This window comes from Salvia hispanica, unplaced genomic scaffold, assembly GCF_023119035.1.
Source record: "Salvia hispanica cultivar TCC Black 2014 unplaced genomic scaffold, UniMelb_Shisp_WGS_1.0 HiC_scaffold_888, whole genome shotgun sequence".
Classification (NCBI taxonomy): Eukaryota; Viridiplantae; Streptophyta; class Magnoliopsida; order Lamiales; family Lamiaceae; genus Salvia; species Salvia hispanica.
The window spans coordinates 35,476-43,593 of record NW_025952674.1 but is presented as its reverse complement, the minus strand read 5'-3'; the positions used below and the strand labels follow the sequence as shown (position 1 = coordinate 43,593).

The following is an 8,118-nucleotide window of genomic DNA, read 5'->3' as shown; positions in this document are numbered from 1 at the left end:
TTAAAATCAATTATTCACCAAACTGTGCTTCTAGAAAGCTCGCCATTGAAGTCTGGCTTGTCGAATAAGAAATCAGACTTTAATGGACTGAATATTGGGCTTTGCTTAACTTTTAAAGCCCAATTGATGATTAGTTAATTATAGCGCTCCCGCCACCACCAAAATCAAAATTAAAAATGATTGGATCATTCATTTCGTAATTCCCTATTTGCCCTTCCCTCACCTTCTTCCTCCACAAGCTTCACCCAATTAACTACACTTCCATTCCCCAAAATTCACTATTTCCACTTCTTATTTCTACTATCCAAATAATTCAAGTCTGATTTTGCCAATTGGAGACAATTTGAAGCACAATGCTGGCTAGCAAGCAGATATCAGCATACAATGACCCCTCCAAAGTATTTGTCGGGAAATTTGATTCGTTCTCTTCGGGTTCGATTCAGTTAGAGAAGACGAGGTATCATTTCAACGGATTTTTCTGTTTTCAATTATTTTTTTGGGCTCAGTTGAAAGAACGGAGCTTTTACTTTTTCCTAGAACTCCTTTTTTTAGGTGCGGGCGAAGCTTTTAGAAGGAGGGGCAGTTGATAGTGTGAATTATGGACCAGATTGTAATCACGTGATCGTCGATAATCTTCTTTATGTGAGTTTCGCTCTTCAGGGAAATTTAGTACTGTTTTCAAGTTTAATGTATGACGAAAAATTGAGATTTTGATATTTGATAGTATTGTGTTAATCAGCGTTTGCTTGAAGCTTTATTTACGAAATGGATATGCTTTCATTCATTATGGAAGAGAATAGCACTAATCCAATCGATTTTGATTCCACTAGCTCTAATTGTATGGAAATAGTTGCATAAATGCTGTTGTTTGTCTGTGGTGTAGGACGATCCCATATGTGCTGCTGCGCGAAGAGATGGCAAGATATTGGTGATTGGAAAATGGGTAGATGACTGTTTTATGGGGGATGCTTGTTGATCCTACTGAAGTTTCTTGTGTACATCATAATTCTATTTTGCTGTCCATTGAATTTTAAAGTGTTACGTTGCAAAGCTTAACTGCACTATTGCTCGTTCTATTGATGTTCAAGTGTATTAGTTCCCGCATGCATTGTTCTGTAGTTTTAAGCCTAGAGACTGTCCGAAGGTAATATATCTCGAACACTTTCAGCTTTTCTGTTTTAATTTTGTATTCTGATTTCCTCACAGGTCATGTATTGGCCAGTAAAGATCCGAGTGGGATTCCAGCCGCTAAGTCCCTGGTTATGTGCCTGACTGGATATCTAGGACAGGATCGAGATGATATCAAGGTTCTGACATTTTACTTACTCTTCTGCTTTTTGAATCTAAACACAAGAGTTAGCTTCGTTTAAATTCCATTAACATTGTGTTGTCTCATTTTATCATAAACTTGTTTCTTGCACAGAATATGGTTGCCTTGATGGGTGCCACTTTTACAAAGCCATTGCTGGCTACCAAGGTTACTCATCTGATATGTTACAAGTTTGAGGGTGAGTTCTGTGATGTATTTTAATTTGTTGCTCAACACACTGGTGTCAACTGTAATATCCACTTCGTTTATATGTGAACTTATGGAACCACTCTTTCTCTGTAGACAGATATTTGTTAGCAGACAACTCTTTTGTAGTTAGTATTTGGTAAATCATGTATATAATGATGAAAACTGTTTGACAATCCATGAAAGCAGAAGTTTGGAATCCCAGCACACTGTCCTTTCCAAAACTCTTTGCTGTATGTTGTTGTTCTGTTAAATGATCATGATGGCGTCAGCATGGTACTTCATTTGATTTTGTTGCATCAAGAACACCTCTCAGTACTTCTAGTTTGCACTAAATTAATCTTTAAATGCTTCAATGTTTGTAATTTGTCCCAGAAAGTTGGTAAAATGTTATCTACATTCTCTTGTATCTATTTGCATTTTAGGATTTTTGTGATTTGATATGCACTAAAAATTGTATTCTTCACCAGGGGAGAAATATGAGCTTGCCAAGAAGATGAAGACGATAAAGCTAGTTAACCATCATTGGCTAGAAGATAGGTATGTCCAAATTTGATTATAACTAACAAAAAGTATAATAAAGGATTGGATATTTGATTTATTATCAATTTAAATTTCAACAGTTTGTCAAATTGATCTGTTATTTTTTGCATTGCATGTTTTCAGTCTGAAGGCTCTGGCAGCTGCTTCCGAAGCTGATTATGCTAAAAGGTGAGGTCCACGACGCAAGGTTCTATGCTTTACTCATACATAATAGTGCATAACATTAGACATACATGTACCTTCATGAGTAGTGTTTGATTACTATTGCTTCTGATGGAGTTCTCCAGATTTAAGATGATTCAGTCTCTTTTACTTCTTCTTTTTAGTTGAAGATGATTTAGTATAATTGACATTTCACATATCCTGAGTTAATAAGTTCATAAGGTTGTCCTCTGACACAGTGGGTTTGAGTTATGATGGAGGCTCAAGCAAAGATTCTGAAGAAGAGACTAGAAGATGGCCTCAGTTGATCTGAAGAAGAAAGCATCACCAGTCCTCACAATGACTAGATGAGAACAGAAATTTCAGTCACCTGAACGGCAGGTGGTTTCAAGAACCAGTGGTTATGTGACTGCATTTGAAAGATTGAAACTGTTGGAAATGCCAGCAAACAACTCAACTCTGAAAGTGAATACTGGCAAAACCCAGTCAATTTCAGTACAGGCGACTTTGAAAATGCATCATTATCTCGTGATACTCATTGTGAGGATATCGATACTTCAAACACTTCTTGTGCCAGGAGTCCTGCTAAAATGTTCCATGGGGTGCCATCAACAAACTCTGAAAACATTGAGCATGTGATAGCTTCAGCATCTGGAAGTGCTAGGAAATCTGTGAATGATGGTTTGTCCAAATTAAGTAGCAAGAGTATGAAGGCCAGTCTCCCTCTGAGGTCTGAAAGAATTGAAAGTATTTCAGGCAGCCCTTTGTCAACTGCAAGTAAAACTGGGCTTTGTGGAGGTTTTGACATATCAATGGAGAGAGATCTGGATGAGACTGATTCTCATGGTATCAGATCAACATTGAAGGGAAGCTTCTTGCTCCCTAATGAGGGGAAACTGTTGGATCACACCGTACGAACAACCCAAATGTTCCCCGTGGTAGTCCGAGATCACCAGTTTTAAGCCATTCCCCAAATACATTAATCAGAAGTGGATTGGCTACAAAACCGACAGAAAGTCCGGTTTCTAGATCTTCAGTTGATGGTTCATGCCGAATACCCTGTGATATGTCTTCATTTAAAGGTACTAGCTATTTGAGGAAGAAATTGCTGATGGTTTTGCCATGCCATCAGAGATAATTCAAGATGGAACTGGATCTACTGGTTTAAACACTCCTTTAAAGGGAGCTTTGTCGCACCTCGATGAGGAACAAAACCGGCAGTTTGCCTCGTACGAAGAAAATGACTATTTCACGTAGTGGTTCAAAATCAAGAAGGCTAAGCCTTCTCCAACTACCCGAGCTGGCTGTTTGAGAGAAGAAGTTGGTGGCACTTTTGTCCTGCCATCAGAAACATTGAAGATGGAACTGAATCTACTGGGAAAAACAGACTCCTTAAAGGGAGCCTTGTTGTACCATGATGAGGAACAACCAAGCAGTTTATCTGGTACAAAGAAGATGAACGTTCCACGCAGTGGTTAAAATCAACAAAGCTAACCCGGTCTTCAAAGATATTAATGGGAAGCGGATTGGATACAAAACCAATGGAAATGGCAGGTTCTGGATCTTCAGTTTGGGGTACACGCAATTAGCTGCTGCTGTTCCTCCCACAAATATCACTAGTTTTTGCAGGAAGAAGTGGGCGATGTTCTTCACATGCCGTCTGGAGGAGGGAGATGGAACTGAATCTGGAGGAATAAAGACTCCTATAGAGGGAGCCTCAGTGCACCTTAACAAGGAGCAAACCACATTTTGGGGGTGGGGAAAAACTACTGTTTCTCGTAAACTCCAAATCAACAAAACAAGCCGCTCGGAGCATGTTAATGGGAACAGTTTTGGGGTACAAAAGAGACAGGCCTGTTTCTGGAACTCCAATCCCTGCTTCACATCAATCAGCTGTTGATATATCTCCATCAAATATCACCACCATTTGAGAAGGAAGCTTCACTGGCCTCTAAAGAAGCTTTAGTCACGTCACTCAACTTCAGGAAAGACAGGAGTGCAATGATCAAACAATTAAATCTTCTCGAGGAAGCCCCAAAAAAGCAGAGGTTGCCTGTTTCCCGGGGAAGGACCTTTCTCTGAGAAGGACGAATCTTGCACCGGGGGAAAAAAATATATCAAAGTGATCCACCAGATTTCAGACCCCAATTTCAGTACAAGCTCTACAGTAGAGAAACGGGATAATAAAAGCGGATTTGAACTCTTCAAAGGTAGATCACAGTGGTACCAAGTCAAAACCCCCAAAGAAAAAGATGCTTGCCAGGAAGACATTGGGTTCCAAACCAACTATCTGTAAAGGAAAACTACAAAACACAAAGGACTGCTTTTTTCTGTTTGCAGAACAAGTTCATAGGTCATTCGAATGGAGCAGTTGGCGTGGAACACAAAGAAAATGTTTCTCTGGCCGAGAAGTTTGTCCCCGCTCTTCAAACCACAATGAAGATGTAGGTGATGAAACTGAAACCCCAGAATGCGAAGGGCTGAAGAAATCTGCAGAAGTAAAAACCCTCTAAAGCAAGGAACCTGGAAAAAAAAAAACAAAAAGATGGAGGCAAAATCAAAGGTTTAAAGAAAGGCTGAAGCAAAAAAGTCTCCAGAGTTGCCAAAACCCCTCAACTGTTGATGTTGTAGAGAAAAAGGTAGCAGGGGCAAGCGCCTTTGCCAAGTCTGACGAAAAGTTGAAGGATCATACCAAGGAGGCCAAACAAGCGAGAAGGAGGCTGTCTTGAACAATGGAGAAAAGGTTGTGTTGTCTGGTAAAGCCGCTAAAAGCCCATCTAAGAAACTGAAAGGTTCACTGACGTGGAAAGGAAAATGAACCTGTTACAAATGAACAACCAAGTGTAAGCTGTGATACTGGAGCAGCTGGAAATTCTACTCATAAATTTAAACCCCTCAAAAAAATGGGGGGAAAAACCAAACCCCCAAAACTAAACCCTGCATGGTTTATATTGAGTGGGCATAGGCTTCAAAGAAAAGGGGTTTCAGCAGGTTTTAAGGCAATTAAAAGGAAAAATATGCAGGGACTCTCATAATTGGTCAATCAAGCAACACATTTCATTGTTCCAGATCCAATTGAAGAACTGAGAAGTTCTTTGCAGCTGCTGCATCTGGAAGGTATTCCCAGTTAACTCATTGTTATCAAATTTTTTTGTTACTGAAACTGCCTCACTAAATGCATCCTGCATAACTTGATTTTTTCAGCTGGATTCTCAAAACTGATTATCTAACTGCTAGCACCCAGGCTGGAAGGTTTTGTCTGAAGAGCCATATGAATGGCATAAGAAATGTTTAAATGAAGATGGAGCAATCAACTTAGAAGCTCCGGGAAAAGGGGTCTTCTGAGGGAGAGAACAGGGCATGGTGCAATGGAATGATATATCATTTATGGAGAGTGCATTGCTCCTCCACTGGTTTCTATTAACTTGTTTAATTCTACCTTTGTCGCTATCTTAATTAATTTGGGAAAAATGTTATAAAAATCTGATCATCAAATTTAGGATACTTTTTAAGCGTGTTGTAAAAGGGCCCGGGGATGGGACCATACTCGCAACCCCCCTCCAACCGCGTTTTTTAAATTCAAGGGTTGATTTTTCCATTGTTTGCCCGGGCATTACCCGGTTTACTGTGGGTGCAGGAGTTTCTCAGACACAGATACCCTGTGTTCTTGCTGATATCTGGTGGAGTATGTGTCAAGCCTGGGTTTTTCCCCTTTATAACTGTGCAATAAAAACTCATGCTTGGGGGAAGAGTTCACTTGAGAATCTGGTTAAACGGTGGAGGAGGCTGTTGATGAGCCTAAAACACCAAAAAGAACTCGTTGATGGCGCAGCATGCCAAGTGTGGTCGCGTGAAGAGGAGTGAGATGCTCATATGTGGTGATGAGAGTGGTAGTCATGGATGTGGTGTCGGTGCCCACATTGCTGCCTTGATCCTCCACTTGAGGCTGTGCCAGAGGAAGACTGGTTCTGCCATGACTGCTGCCCGGGGAAAAATAGTAGCCCGGGTTTGAAAAACGGCCGAAATCAAAAAGTGATCAGTCTTTTATTCTGTAAATTTTTACAAGGGTCGATGGCATTTATGTTGTTAAGTAGCAAAAAAACAATAAGGTTAACTGGTATTGCTGTAGACTTAGAATGTGTTTACTGGTAATGCAGATAGTGAAGATGCAAACCCTTAAATTGTCAAGTTTGTTATGTTAGTTTTCGTAAATTATAGTATTACTCATCCTTTCCTATCTCTTTCCCAAATTTAAAATTTTTTAAGCAAGAGAAATTTATCGGATCAATTGTTGCCTTATCGAAAGCAAGTACTAGTACAAAAGCGAATGACCGAACAATTATCCCAGTTTGTATTCAGATTTTTGAAAATTTGTATGTAGATGATAAACACTACATTTACAAGATGATAGTATGATAATATGAGAAGGTATTTGACAAATTGATTAAACAAACTTATAAATTGTACGATGTATATATTTTCAGCAGTATATATAGTACTACTAGTATTATGCAGACATCTCAATCATCTTCACTATGTTTTTATGTAGTAAGTACTATGATTCAGTAATTTGCATGAACTGAAGTGTGGAAACCATGTATAGCGTTAATTGGGATAATTTTCTTTATCCACTATAATACACGAATAAAAAGCAGTGTTACTACTTACTACTAGTAATACTATTTATGATTTATCATCTGCATATGGATTTCATCAAATACATAATCCATCAGATTCAATGCCCTGTTTGTTAAGGCCAAATCCAATTTAGTTAAAAACACTAAGAATAAGAATATAAATGAGTGTCAGAAAATCCATTGAATGCTTCAAACTAGAGACTTTCAACCTTATAAAATACTTAAATGCAATAAACTTAGGTGTGAAAGCATACTTCTTCCACTATCTGTCTGCTCAGTAAAAAACACGCACTGAATTGCCATAAAAACCCGCACCTACGGTTGATAGATTAGTAGGGATAGAGTGATGGGAAGCTGTATTAATTAATTTCTTAACACAATCCAGCTAAGCCAGCCAACCACAAATAAATCGTCCTTTTCGTACGGTTAAACTAAACTTTTTTAATTGCCCAATTTAGAGTTTGTCAAAGGCGAACGTGCTAGAATTCATATGTATGCAGTGTATAGAGAAATTGCTAAAGAAATAATCAACTTTAACCGATTTTTTTGTTTTAGGCATGATTTATAAACCATAGTGATAATTAATAAGTAGTAGTATGAAGTGGGCGTGAGTTATTTATCACATTTGCATAAAATGACCAGCGCATGGCCATGGCATTTTCCTTTACAAAGCGGATTTTAGAGATTTCCAACCATTATCTATATTATCTCAATTCATTTTAATGTAAATTTACATCGAAATATAATTTCGGATATTCCCTATATTATGTCTTTTTACTATTATATCTCCACTTTAAAAATTGAACTTCATATCTCCCCTTTAAAGAAGCATGTAGTATTACTACAAATGAACCAAGTATTTTCTTTATGATGAATTTAATTTATTTATTACTTATATTTTTCTCTTTTTTGGTTTGTGGAATGATGCATGATGGGTCATTTGATTCCTTTTGGGTCAATCATATATGCAGATGCACAACGCACATAACTCTTTTTCTTTTCTTTCTTTTTCTTCCCCAATGCAAGCATCAATATATTCTCTTATAATTGTATCATACTCCAGTATTTCTATTTTTTTTATCACTTAGTATTATGTATTTCTATTTACCTATCTTAATTATTTATAGTGTGTAAAACAGAACATAAATAGGTCGAACATTTAAGAAAATGAAATTTAAAATAAAATGGGACAATACATTTCATTCGCCATTTTCATAATTTTCAAACACGAAATGCTTCTTTTCTTCTTATTTTCTCAAC

General features: G+C 37.9%; 1 pseudogene; it reads left to right on the top strand.

Annotated features, from left to right (window-relative positions):
* The first annotated feature begins 353 nt into the window (after window positions 1-353).
* Window positions 354-6,401, top strand: LOC125200268 (annotated as a pseudogene).
* Window positions 6,402-8,118: the final 1,717 nt, after the last annotated feature.